Source organism: Stigmatopora argus, chromosome 5 (assembly GCF_051989625.1).
Source record: "Stigmatopora argus isolate UIUO_Sarg chromosome 5, RoL_Sarg_1.0, whole genome shotgun sequence".
NCBI lineage: Eukaryota > Metazoa > Chordata > Actinopteri > Syngnathiformes > Syngnathidae > Stigmatopora > Stigmatopora argus.
In genome coordinates this window covers 1,237,273-1,251,669 of record NC_135391.1, presented here as the reverse complement: position 1 = coordinate 1,251,669, position 14,397 = coordinate 1,237,273, and the positions used below count along the sequence as shown (strand labels likewise).

At 40.4% G+C, this 14,397-nt stretch overlaps 1 long non-coding RNA gene across 2 annotated transcripts in view; it reads right to left on the bottom strand.

The window, feature by feature from the left end:
- The window catches only part of LOC144074418 (uncharacterized), a 79,136-nt gene that overhangs the window by 7,582 nt on the left and 57,157 nt on the right, over positions 1-14,397 (bottom strand). For both annotated transcript variants that reach the window (XR_013300292.1, XR_013300293.1), the window contains exon 10: positions 1,039-1,111. This is a non-coding gene — a long non-coding RNA (uncharacterized LOC144074418). The remainder of the gene's footprint in view (positions 1-1,038; positions 1,112-14,397) is intronic.

Sequence of the window (14,397 nt, the reverse complement as noted above, 5' to 3'; positions counted from 1 at the left end):
TCATTGAAGACTGGAAAAAAATGTATTGTTTCTCTGTCTCATTGTGTCTTGCGGTTGATTGGCTGGCAAGCCCAGAAATAGACTTCTGCTTTTTTTGTTTGGCTGTTATTGCCATTGTCGTCAAGGGCAGACGAATAGTTCATTCAATTTTTTTAATTACATTTATTAGTAAGTTCATAAAAATGTGAAAATCCACGCTGAAACTCCCAAGCGGAAGCCACACCCCTGTCTTCCGCTTGCTACTAGGACGCAACACAGAATGTATTATTATTATTATTATTATTACAATTAATATTATTATTATGAAAATATTATTATTATAAAATATTATTAAAATTATTATTATAAAATATTATTAAAAAATATTATAAAATATTATTAAAAATATTATAAAAATATTAAAATTATTATAATTATAAAATTATTATTAAAATTATTACTATTAAAAAATATATTATGACAATTATTATTATAATAACAACATATTATTAAAATTATAATAATAAAAATATTATGACAATTATTATTATTAAAATTATTATTATTATTGTTCAAATTATAATTATTGTTCAAATTATTATTATTATTTTTGAAATTATTATTATTCAAATTATTATAAAAAATATTATGACAATTATTATTATTCAAATTATTATTATTGTTCAAATTATTATTATTATTGTTCAAATTATTATTATTACAATTATTTCTATTTTTAAAAATAGGGGTGACCCTACATTTTTTCGTTTATCGCGGCCATGTCTGGTCTACATTAACTGCAATAATCGAGGGATTACATGTAGCGCCATTTAATAAATAGCTTTCAGATTTTTTTCGCTGTTTTTGCACCCATCCATACATTTGCAAATATATTTTCTACAAAACTGGCCTACCTCATTTTAAAGGGGTTTAGTAGCAAGTATTAAAGATTGCATAACCAATGATGCTAATTCAATGCAAAATGCTGCTCTACTTGTTACAAAACAAATTCTGGAACCAATTAATTTAGTAAGTAGAGGTACCATTCATTGTACATACCCACTTCAGGATCCTCTTAAAATGAGATGATCGGACCCGATGACGTCTGTTTACTTGATGGTACCTTGGGCATCTATGGCAAAGAAATAAACGTATACATTATTAATATTCCCTATTAATCTATATATGATGATTATATTTAATTATAAACAAGATCTGCAAGGAATGACAGTAGCAAAGGAAAGGATATAAACAAATACAGTAATCCCTCAAATATCACGGGTTCAACTTTCGCGGTTTCACTACATCACAGATTTTTTTCCGGGGGATTTTTTTTCCATTAAAACACAAATTCGATATTGAAATGTGAATTCCACCATTTGAAGCAATTACCCTGCTGCAAGATTGCATTTACAACTTTAAAATCAAATGATAATAGTTCATTTTATTTCAGAATGCCACCTGGAGTTTTAACACTTATGGTTTGGCCAAAGTCCATTAGAATTGTGCCAATTGCGGTTTGTTTTTTGGCTATTTGCATTCATTTTTTGGCCAATTTACCTTCGTGTTGTGGCAATTGTTTATTTTGCAACTGTTTTTTGGACTGTGAAAAATCAGATTCGCTACATGAATATTACGCAGTGAGGTAAACTTGCATTTTGAATGAATTAGCGGTGTCAAATGTTTACATCATTTTTACGTGCGACCTCAAAACAATTAACGAGCAACTCCTCTCAACGTCTGCCATTGTGTGTCACGTCCCCCCCGTCCCCCCCACACCTAAACCTATTTTTCTGCGCCAATGAGAGGCGTCCATGTATTATAGATTATTGAAAGTCTTTGATGTGGGCTCTTTGAGATGCTGGCTGTTTTCCCTTTGAAAGCAATAGGCTTGCCTCAGCACCAATTAGACGCCACCGGATAAAAGAACAAAGTACCAGTTGAGGAATTTAAATGGATCGGACGCCATTCATAGGCCGAATCATGCACGAAATGACCGCGTCATCTCAATCATTGAGGTACAAATCTGGGAATTTTGTGGATTTGACCTAGTTTTCAGATTTTTTTGTGTTTTGTGGAAGCCATTTCCCAAAAATACCAATATTAGCTTTCTGCAAACTACACCCGGGACCGGTCGCAGAAAGGCAACTATTCCCTCTCACAATCAGTTTTCAATTTTATCGGTGTCCAAATTGACGTTTTTATTGACCGGCAGCAAATAAGGAGAACATTATTGAATATGCGTACCTGTCAATTTATACATTTAGTTTTGTAACCAAATTGATCTCACCGTAAACAAAATAAAGTACAGTGGAAACTCCACTTACGAAATTAATTGGTTCCAAGAATTTTTTCGTAACTTGAAAATTTCGTAAGTAGAGGTGTACTTTATATGTAAATTCTCTAATTCCTACCTCGGTCCTCACACCACTACCAATTAAACCCTTTAAAATTGGTCAAAGTGTCCCAATTTTGTATGAAAGATGTGAGGAACACACAAAATTCGGAGAAAATTATAAGGAAATTATTTATTGATGTCTTAAAATAAATAAAGCATATTTATTTATTAACTTACTTATTACCTATCTATTTATGTCTAAAATGTCTTTTTGCTGCGTCTGTATTCTCACCCCCTTGCTACTGTGACAATGAAATTTCCCGAATACGGGATGAATAAAGTTATCCAATCCAATATGTGCCCTGCGCCGTTGAAATATCTCCTCGAAAGCCGTCCACTTTGTAGTACATTTTTAGACTTTTACGTGTGCCCTGTGTGTGTGTGTGAAAATATGTGCCACTTTGCATTTGTACGGTTTTTAATGGCTTAATAAGGGGAATTCAATATAAAATAACGGCAAAGGAAATGCATTAACTTTTTGGGGGATTTCGTAACTTGGATCTTTTTTGTATCTCCAGTCACTCATTTGCATAAAAAAAATCGTAACCTGAAACGTTTGTACCTAGAGGCATTCGTAAATAGAGGTATGACTGTACCTACATCTGATTTATTTAATTGAGTGGAGAATATCGGCAAGGTCGACAAGAGCTGTATTAAGAAAGGATATAAATAATTGTTGGTTCTATTCCAACGCCTCCCTTTTCCGACACAAACGCGGACAGCTCGCGTCAGTCTTCCGAGCTCGAAGTAGAAAGAAAGAGGCCAGTGTGGCATGTTTTTATCGATTCCGCCTCCTTTCTAGCGTTGTGTGGGATTTATGCTACACTTTGTATAGAGAGAAGGCGCGCGAGGGGGCGTGGGGGTTGCGCTTCACCTTTTCAAGAGGCTGTCGCCAAGAGAAAACCACGAAAGGGAACCCACACAGCCCTCTAATATTTCATAAAATCAAAAAGATGACATGACATGGTGAACATAGGGTCAAAAAAATGACGGCACTCATGTCATTTTACAAATTTGGGTGTTTTTTTTATTTTTTTATTGCTATCCAACCCAAAATAATGAATCAGGGAACGCCAACTTTTTCCCCACCAATTCTTGTTGTGACATCACAGCAGAGTTGACCCGAATATAAGACGGTGTTTTTTTTTTAATTAAAATAAGACTGAAAAATTTGGTGTCTCGACGTTATAGCCACTTATATCTTTAAAGCAAATTTAATGGTTAAATGCAGTCTTTGCAAATGTGTTGTTTAATCACAATAGATTAATTTGGTGAATTTACATTTCAAAAACCACAAGCCAGTTTTTTTGCAAATGTGATTTGCACTGTAGTTGACATATTTAAATACTCATACCAAGATATTTCAACACCGTAACACGACTTGAAAGCCCTCGTTTTGCTTTCTACTCCGCCCTAACCAAGCCACACCCCCTTGAAGTCCACCAACCAGCCCCCCTGATGCCCGGGCCCTCCCCCCAGCCACCCCGCTAATCGCCAGCCCTGCTCGGCTATCATTTTAAGTCAAGTTAAGTTAAGTAGCATTTCATTGCACCCAACAGGAGCATCTGCACGTGATACCAATCCTAAACATCGGGGGGCAGTAGTCCTCTTTCCCGACACTGTACACTTTGTGTACGTGGATATATTTATTATGCGAGAGATCCACTGCAGGATCTTCTCTATGGTTTTTCGCCCCCCCCCCCCCCCCCGCCCCCCCTAAAAAAGGTGCTTAGAAAGAGTCTGCATGAGATTTCTTCGTCATTCAAACTGACCTATTTGGAGGAAATGGTTGCTTTGGCTGGCTTTTGCTATATTTTCTCTATTCTGTGTCATCATGATCAAGATTTTGAGAATGTGGAATAAATCAATTTTGGCAGCAGTTTTAAAGCAGGATTAAATTAAATTAAAGCACCAGCTAGGGCTTGTTTTCATGCTAAAAATAGTCTTTTGGAAAAGCATTTTTTCAGGGGACAGCTGCACAATAATACATTAATCCCGACTATTTCTTCTTTAAATGACCACGGCCCCCAGTGATGACATCATTATTCGGAGATTGGAGGAATATTAGCGGAAATAAGTTGTAAAATGACACGTTTCAATTGAAGCGGAACTTGGTATTTCTGAACCGCTTATCCTCACAGGGGTGGCGGGGGGTGCTGGAGCCTATCTCTGCTAACTAGTGTGAATGGGTGGCCAGCCAATCGCGGAGCACAAGCAGACAAAAAACAAATCGCTCATAGCTAGGAGGCAATTTAGCGTACAATTAGCCTAGCATGCATGTTTTTTGGGACATGGGAGGAAACTGCAATACCCAGGGAGAACATGCAAACCGTGAGGAGCCACCTGGGATCAAACCCACGACCTCAGAACTGCGAGCCTGAGTCGCTAAACACTCATACACACATACTTAATTGAAACGACTGAAAACTGAAAAGAGGACGATCAATTATGACAGTTACATTTAAAAAGGCACTTTAACAAAACAAATGGCTGAGTGTTAAGACCTACCGTATGCATGCATGTACATCTATGTGTATGTATGTATATATGTATATGTTTTGTATTTGTTTTGTATATGTATATGTGTATATGTTTTGTATATGTATATATATATATATATATCAGCAACACGCTTATTTATTTATATATTTATTCATGAATTAATTTATTAACTTACTTATTACCTATTTATTTATGTCTAAAATGTCTTTTTCTGTGTCTGTATTTTCACCCTCTTGCTACTGTGACAACAAAATTTCCTGAATACGCGATGAATAAAGTTATCCAATCCAATCCAACATTTAATGTGACTAGATACGACCACTCCCATTTAAAAAAGTGAAATGGAAGAATGTGGAACATCGGAATTCAACTCCATAGAAACCCTGCATTTCTTAAATATGCACAAAAGTGAGACAAAGATCTCTTTTTTTACGTGTTGGAACATTTTTTTGTTGGAAAAACCCATCTGGCAAGCGCTTCTACTTCGGATGGACCGACTTCAATCCGGCCGGCGTACACCCGCTCGAGGGAAACGTTCCCGCAGCCGCTTCTGCCTTCCTTTGGCGAATCGTCAGAGACGGCGGATGAAAGTCTCGCCGTACGCGTTAACGCGAGCCGCGGGAACGACGAAGACGACAACGACGGCGCTCTCGGTTTTTGACAAGGTGGCATCAAAGCGGAATGTCTTTCCAGCTTTGTTTTTATTTGTTTCTCGTCTCCGCAAGAAAACAAAGACAGCCATGTAGAGGCTGGGATCGGGGAGGAGGCGGGGCTTAAGGTTTGGCTCGTTGGTGCAAGCTAGAATGTCAAAATGTAAACAAAGGCATACGGAATCCACATTCACTCATTTTCCGTCTTGCTTATCCTCCCTCACAAGGGTCGCGGGGGGTGCTAGAGCCTCTCGCAGCTAAGTACAAGCAGGAAGCAACGGAGACCGGCCAATCGCGGGGCACAACGAGACAAACAACCAACAATTTAGCGTGCAATTAGCCTAGCATGCATGTTTTGCGGGAAACGGGAGTACCCGCAGAAAACCCACGCAAGCGCCTATTTTGGGTGGACATAAATAACACTTCCACTTCCGTCCACTGGTTGGCAGCAGTCAGGAGTAGTGTGCCCAAGTGTGCGACGAGGGTGCTGTTTCCCAGCTCAAGCCCCATATGCATTCATTCATTCATTTTCTGAACCGCTTCTCCTCACAAGGGTCGCGGGGGGGGGGTGCTAGAGCCTCTCTCAGCTAACTACGAGCAGGAGGCGGCGGACACCCACCCTGAATCGGTGGCCGGCCAATCGCGGGGCACGAGACAAACAACGAATCACTCATAGCTAAGAACAATTTAGCCTACAGTTAGCCTAGCATGCGTGTTTTTGGGACGTAGTAGGAGACCGGAGTCCCTGGAAAAAACCCACGCAAACTCCACACAATGAGGACCCACCTGGGATCAAACCCTCGACCCCAGAACTGCGAGGCCAACACGCTAACCACTCCACACCGTGTCGCCCATCACATTAACAGATAAGCCAATTTTTTATTGTTCAACCGTTGAACTACCGTACTGTACTTCATTTTTTTTAAAGAGCCATATGTCAAAATTGAAAACAGGTCCTGATCATAACCCCCCCCCCCCTCCCCAACAATCATCCCATTTTAATCCAGCCCATAATCCAATTCTCTTTGCCGCTGTATTGTCAGTACAGATGGGTTACATAAAAATCATTTGTAAATATTCATGTTTGTGTTTGGAATCAAACGACTTTTCATTGGACACCGAGGGTTGAATCGCGGTCAGCGGATTAAAAAAATAAATAAAAAATGGTTCCCAAGCTTTTTTGAGCTGCGGCACACTTTTTGCAGCGGGAAAAAATCATCAAAGTTGATTTAAATTTGTTTATGTTATGTTACGAGCGCGTTGCCGTGCAAAAAGTCTCTCTCTGTCTCTCTCTAATTTGAGTACTATTAAACACATTTTAGTACTATTAAACCACTAGTTATGTGTTACTTTGTTAATAGATGGCGAATTAGAACAAATAAAAATGTTTTTCTAATCCAATATCCTGTTTTTTTTTTTTTTTCAGAGGGTTGGAACCAATTCGTTAGTTTTTAGGTCATTTCTATGGGAAACGTTGATTTGAGTTACGAGTAAATCGACATACGAGCTCAGTCCTGGAACCAATTAAGCTCGTATCTCGAGGTACCACTGTATAGGCGATAGTTTTAAATTAGAAGATTTTCAGCCAGTGGTGTGCCATGATATATTTTTTAGATTTTTTTTTTATATTAGAACTTTATTTCATCCCGTATTTGGGAAATTCCTATTTCAATGCAACAAGTGTACCGCAGCTCAAAATTTTTGGGAAACACTGTAGATGAAACTAGCAAAGCCGTGACATTTTCGCTTCAGAGCAGAAGTTTTACATTCTTATTTTCCCAGCTAAAGACGTACGTACGGCACGCGGTCAAGTTAAAACGTGGCATCGTACAGCTTTTTTTTTCTATTTTTTTTGTTCAATTCCCTAGCGAGTTACATGCCGTCCTGCTGTGATGATTACTAGCATTTTACGGAGCTCATGGCACGATTGGCTTGCCACCTCCCTCCGGCTTGGCGGAAGAAACGCTGAGCAATATTTCTCAGCGGTGTAAAAACGCTAAGGTTTGATGTTCAAGACAGCATAAAAAATGCGTGTGGAAAAAAACAACAACAACCGCATGACCAATTAACATCAATAAATTACCACGAGGGCGGCCCGGTGGATGAGTGGTTAGCGTGTCGGCCTCATATTGTGAGACCTGGGTTCAAATTCGGGTCGGTCCACCTGTGTTGGGTTTGCATGTTCTCCCCAGGCCTGTGTGGGTTTTCTCCGGGTACTCCAATTTCCTCCCTCATTCCAAAAACATGCATGCTAGGCTAATTGTATGCTAAATTGCCCCTAGCTACGAGTGATTGGTTGTTTGCGTCATCGTGCCCTGTGATTGGCTGGCCACCAATTCAGGGTGTCCCCTACTTCTGACCCGAAATCAGCTAGGATAGGCTCCAGCACCCCCCGCGACCACAGTGCGGATAAAGCGGTTCAGAAAATGAGATGAGATTGGATTTTTTTTCTTCATTTATACAGTTAGTTGCACCTCTACTTACGAAATAAATTGGTTCCAGAACTTTTTTGTAAGTTGAACATTTTGTAAGTAGATCAGTACTGTATATGTAAATACTCTTAATTCGCTCCACAGTCCCCATAAAACTACCAACTACACAAACCTTTAAAACTCACCAAAGTGTCCCAAACAAAACAAAAATGAGAGCTGGGTAACTGAGGGGTTTCCAGCAGATGTCAAACCTGATCTCTACCGCCCTCTGCTGACAGATTTACCTCGCTAGGCCGGACAACTTTAATCCGTGCTATCCCGGTCGATGACGCCGAAACACGATAAATCAAAGCCAGATTAAAATGGACGTGTTTAGACCGGCTGGTCCAAGCGGCGGACAAATTGGACACCTGAGATTCCCGGCCGGAGGCAATTTTCACCATGACTTTGCCTCCGTCATCTCAATGCCAGCCGTCCATTATCGGCCAGTTGAAAAACAACGACCGGACATTTGCTGCTTTTTTTTTTACATTTACCTTCCTTTACTGACTTTTGCACGCCGGGCTGACGAACACGATTGCATTTCAATTCGTTTTCAGGATTTGTGTGTGACTTTGGAGTCATTTCCTGTTGCTTTGGAGTCTTCTTCTGTGGTTTTTGCCTCATTTCTTGATTTTTGGCCCATTTGAAGCCCATTTCTGTCAATTTGACTGCATTTCTAGTACTTGTTTTGTTTTGGGGTCATTCTGGGTCACTTACTGTTAATTCTGAGTCACTTCCTGTTAAATCTGGGCCACTTCCTGTTGATTTCGGGATGACCTGATGATTCATCTGAGCACTTCCTACTGATTTTAGGCCAACTCCAGCTCATTTCTTTTTTATTTCAACCCCCTTTTTGTGGCTTTTGGGTGCAATTCACGTGACTTCCTGTTGATTTTGGGCCACTTCCTGTTAAATTGGAGCATTTCTGGTTGACTTCCTGTTGATTTTGGGCCACTTCCTGTTAAATTGGAGTATTTCTGGTTCACTTACTGTCCCTTGTTACAAATTCTAGTGATTTTTTAAATAGATTTCAGATTGATTTTTGTTGCGTTTGGGGGCAATTGTGGTCACTTCCTGTTCATTCCGGGCCACTTCCTGTCGATTTGGGGGCAAAAAGTGAGTTTTTGAGGAACCGTGACCAAATATGGTTGGAATATTCCCACACAATGAAGAGCAAAAATGAACTTGATGTTAATTTAGCTGGATTTTGCAACTCCACGGCGTCCAAGTGGACACCCACACTTTGATTTCACACTCCTTTCACACACACACACAGCGACCGATCCCCCGCCGGTGCATTCGCAATACCACAAAGCCGCGCCAGCTCTCGACTTTACGCGCCATAAAAAGGAACAATTTCGATTTTGAGCCTTTAACCGGGGCTCGTAAAACCTCGCCTTCACTTGACATGCTTTGCATGTAAGCTAGCATTTTCATCGAGCGGGGGAACGACACCCGGTTGATTCCCGCCTGGCTATACGTCGTCATGGCGTGCGCGGTTATGGAAAGCGATAAAAGCTGGGATAATGTGTCGACATGTTCTGCTGACATTTTGCCAGAGGCGGCGAGTGAAAGGCCATCTGTCAACGATAGGAATTTGTTTGTTTAGACTTAAAGACGTCCAAGATAGGATCATGTGACTGGAAATCACACCATTTTCACAGGATCTGAATTCAGTAAAAAACAACAAAATACGCCTTTTTAAAACATATTTTTAAGTATTGACGGCGATAAACACCCAATCTATTTCGACTGGGAAGTCCGGTAACCCCAAAAACCAACGGGTTTCAATCCGGAAGGACACAACGACAAAAACAACAAATCCCTCAAAGCTAAGGACAATTTAGCCTACAATTAGCCTAGCATGTTTTGGGGAAATCTCTCCAAGCTAGGGACAATTTAGCCTAGCATGTTTATAGCCTATGTAAGGAAACCGTAGTACCCCGGAGAAAACACACGCCAGCCAGGGGAGAACATGCAAACAGCACACAATGAGGACCCAGCTGGGATCGAACCCTCGCCCTGCGCGATAACCACTCGACTGCCCGGGGCTAGCGCAATTAACCTTTTCTTATTGTAAGCAACTTGGACCAAGTCCAGTGCCGGTGGAAATGATTACGCGGAGAAATCAAAAGCATAAAACATACTTTGTCAAAATTCGGAACACCCGACAAAACGCACTTTGATTCACAAAAGCCACGTACAATAGATGGTGGACACAATACATGGATTTAGCCTCAGAATTGTACTTCCAGGATCCAATTACCATCAACTGAGGTCGTTTGCATATACGGAACTGAGTGCAAGTCTTTTCCCGCTAAGGCACAAGTGTCAAAGTGGTGGCCCGGGGGCCAAATCTGGCCCGCCACATCATTTTGTGTGGCCCGGGAAAGTCAATCATGAGTGCCGACTTTCTGTTTTAGGATCAAATTAAAATGAAGAGTATAGATGTATATTACATTTCCTGATTTTCCCCCTTTTAAATCAATCATTGCCATTTTTTAATGCATTTTTTCTGTGTTTTTAGTTCGAAAATCTTTTTGTAAAATCTAAAAATATATTTAAAAAAAGCTAAAATAAACATTGTTTTAGATCTATAAAAAACGGAATATTCAGGGCTTTTAATCCAGTTCTTTTAATCCATTTATTTTTTTAAAAATCTAAATATTATATCTAAAATGGTCCGGCCCACGTGAAATCGAGTTGACGTTATAGCGGCCCGCGAACCAACCCAACCGAGTCTGACACCCTTGCCCTAAGGCGTCGCGACGTCTCTGTCTCGCCATCCTCGCACGCGTACTCTAGACGTCGCCTCCTTCTTTAGCAATTTTCCCTCATTGAGCCAATTAGGGTGACGTGGAGTGCGGTTGTGGCGGGAGCATGTGTTGCCGATCTCATTATAAAAGGTTCTTCCCCATCTTGATCATTATTTTCATTCCGGCGAGCCCGGCGGGATTCACGTGAACTGAGATTGGAGTAGCTGTAAATCACAGGGAAAAGGAGGAGGAGGACGGCGGGGGACATGCTGGAGATACAACACGCTTGCGCAAGGTGGGTCGTGGCAGGCCGCTAGGAACGCCATTTGTTGGATTTTCTCGCATATTAGGCGCCTCTGCGTATAAGCCGCACCCTTACAATTGCCTTAAAATGGTTGAATTTGACAATTTCTCGCGTATAAGCCGCCCCCTGATTCACAATTTTCACCTCCATACTCATGGTTTTAATTGGGAGTACAAATGTGTTATTTTGAAGGGAAAATTTTTAAGAAAAATCATCGCACGTGGTATTTCTGAGATATTGTATAAATCGATTGCTGGATTCCGAAAGGGTGTGGCCTGCACGTAGACAAATTTAAAAAGGAAGTCAGGTGAGCAGTACAACCAGGAAGTGGTCTGGTTTGTCATCCCTAGGCAAGATAGCGGCGCCCTGAGCGAGCAAAAGTGAGTTTTTTCAGGTTTTATGCAAGATATGGTTTATAATTTTTCTTTAATTTCATTCATAGACGTCAAAATAAATGTTGTTAGGCGTTTTATCTGTTTATCTTTTCTCTATTTTGAAATAAATGACCCTATCGGCCGCATTGTCTTGCGTTATGGCGTTTCGTCATCATTTTTTGCGACAAATGACTAAATTATTAGCGAGAAAATACGGCGCGCTAAAAAATGTGATTTTTTTTCCCCACCACCACCACCGGTCTAGGGTGTCAAAATATACACCCATGGTCTATAAAGACAGTAATAGCCTAAAAATCTGAGTATCATGTAAAATTTTAGCATTTTTAATTTAAACCACAAAATCAACAAATAAAAAATGACATATAGTGTGGTTAGCGCGTCGGCCTCACACTTCCGGGGTCGTTGGTTCGATCCCTCACTGTGCCGAGTTTGCATGTTCTACCCGGGCCTGCGTGGGTTTCCTCCGGGTACTCCGGTTTCCTCCCACATTCCAAAAACATGCATAGTAGACTGATTGGGCACTCTAAATTGCCCCAATCTAAGAGTGATTGGTTGTCTGTTTCTTTCCTCGTGCCCTGCGATTGGCCGGCCACCAGTTCAGGGTCCCGTCGTTGGCTGGGATAGGCTCCGGCACCCCCCGCGACCCTTGTGAGGATCAGCGGTTACGAAAAGGAAACAATGAATAAAGATATAGGCTATTCCGTGCAAATTGAGAGTTGAAAAAAAGCAATAATGGAGTCAGAAAATGCATAATGGAGTGAAGCAATTCCCTCATTTGAGTTAAATGGAGCAAAGCATGTGATATTCCTCCGGTTAATATTCTTTAAAGTGTTGGGTTTGGCCTCCAGTACTTTTGCTAATGGCGCGTGCCGTCACCGTCGGCTGAACAATACGGAACTAACATATTGAGACTAATGTGTTCTTTTGTCAAACGGACTGACCGCAACAATCCCGGCGGGTCGTCTGGCCGTTATCACCCGCCGCCATCGCTTGTCCCTCCCTCTCGTAAACCGTGCTGTTATGTCCCTCAAAATCCCCGAAACAGTTTTTCGACAGAGAAAATGAATGAAACATCGTGTCAAAAGTAACTTAACTAGCCACACGGTTAGCATTTACAACACGCCTACAGTTAGCAGTACATGAGATGTATTTACTAGCGTAGATTAGCTACTCGCGAATGACTCTGGCTAATGGCTAATTAGCATGATATTTAGACAAAAATAGTCAGTATAGTCACGTAATGATAATAATAGTAATTAATTAATAGTCACTTCGAGAACATTGTTTTTTAGCATTATATTCGGCACACGACCTTAAATAGCCACACGGTTAGCATTTGCAACATGCTTACAGTTAGCAGAACATGAGCTGTATTTACTAGCATAGATCGGCCACTCGCGAATGACTGGCTAATCGCTAATTAGCATGATATTTAGACAGAAAATAGTCAGTATAGTCACGTAATAATAATAGTAATTAATTAAAAGTCACTTCAAGAACATTGCTTTTTAGCATTATATTCGGCACATGACCTTAACTAGCCGCACGGTTAGCATTTACAATACGCCTACAGTTAGCAGCACATGAGCTGTATTTACTAGCGTAAATTAGCCACTCGCGAATGACTGGCTAATCGCTAATTAGCATGGTATTTAGACAAAAATAGTCAGTAGTCACTTAATAATAATAATAGTAATTAATTAAGTTGTTTCGAGAACTGTACACTTTTTGAACCTTCAAAGTAAGCCATTCGTTAAACATCCATATTAATGAGTTAATCATTGTTAAATATGTTTTTTAGCATTATATTCAGCACAGTTAGCATTTACAACACGCCTACAGTTAGCAGCACATGAGCTGTATTTACTAGCATAGATTAGCCACTCGCGAATGACTGGCTAATTGCTAATTAGCATGATATTTAGACAAAAAATAGTCAGTGTAGTCACGTAATGATAATTAATTAATAAAACCGCCCATTCAGGGTGCCTGTAGTTGGCTGGAATAAGCTCCAGCACCCCCCGCGAGCCCAGTGGGGATAAACGGTAGAGAAAATGAATTCAAAAAGTAATTTGGCAGATTGGATTTTTTTCCTGCTGCTTCTTTGACTCTCAGTTTCAAATAATGTCTCTTTGTGTCCAACTGTTCTCGTTGTTGTCGTCGTTCCATCTCAGAATGCCGACCTTTCTTTTAAAACGGAGAGCTGGGGTGAAAATTGCATCGACATTTTCCGTTTTTGTCGTCGGGCGGACTGTTAAACGGAAGGTTTTGTTGCGAGGGACCAAATATTGATGTTTTGAAAGCCAGCCTGAATGGATGTCATCACCAGATGAGGACGCCAATCACAAATTATTAAGCCCCAAACAGGACCAAAGCAACGTTTTCAGGGCTAACGTGGCGGGAAGCCATGTTTTATTTACACCGACACCCCCGCGTGCGCCATGTGTCTCCACCGCATAATGGGAAATCGAGTCGGGGACTACAAAACATTTTTTTCTTCCTCCCATTCAGGCAACAGCTTGAGAAGATTGCCTCCATTTGTGTTGCATTTTAAAAATCATTTTGAGATATGTATTGTCGCTGTCCATTGGGAAACTGTTGTATCCATATTTTTTAGGGAGGTTTTTTTCTTTTAGTTTAAGACACGTCAAAAATGCTTGGTGATGATGCATCGGATGTGTTTGGAAAAATAAAGTTCAAACGTAACGTCTGGCATCAAAGAAAAGGTTTTCAAGCAAAATGAAGACATTCAGTGAGGCTTGCAATTTTATTCTTATTTTTTTTTTTACTTTTTAGGCTTTTGCTCTCAATGGCCAACTTTCTGGCTCGCGCCATCTGTTTTTTTCTGACTCGCCAAACTTTTCTCTGCCTCCGTGCCTCCTTTTTTAATGTGCTGAGTTTAAAAAAAAAATTTTTTTGACACAAGTGGGCGGGCTTTA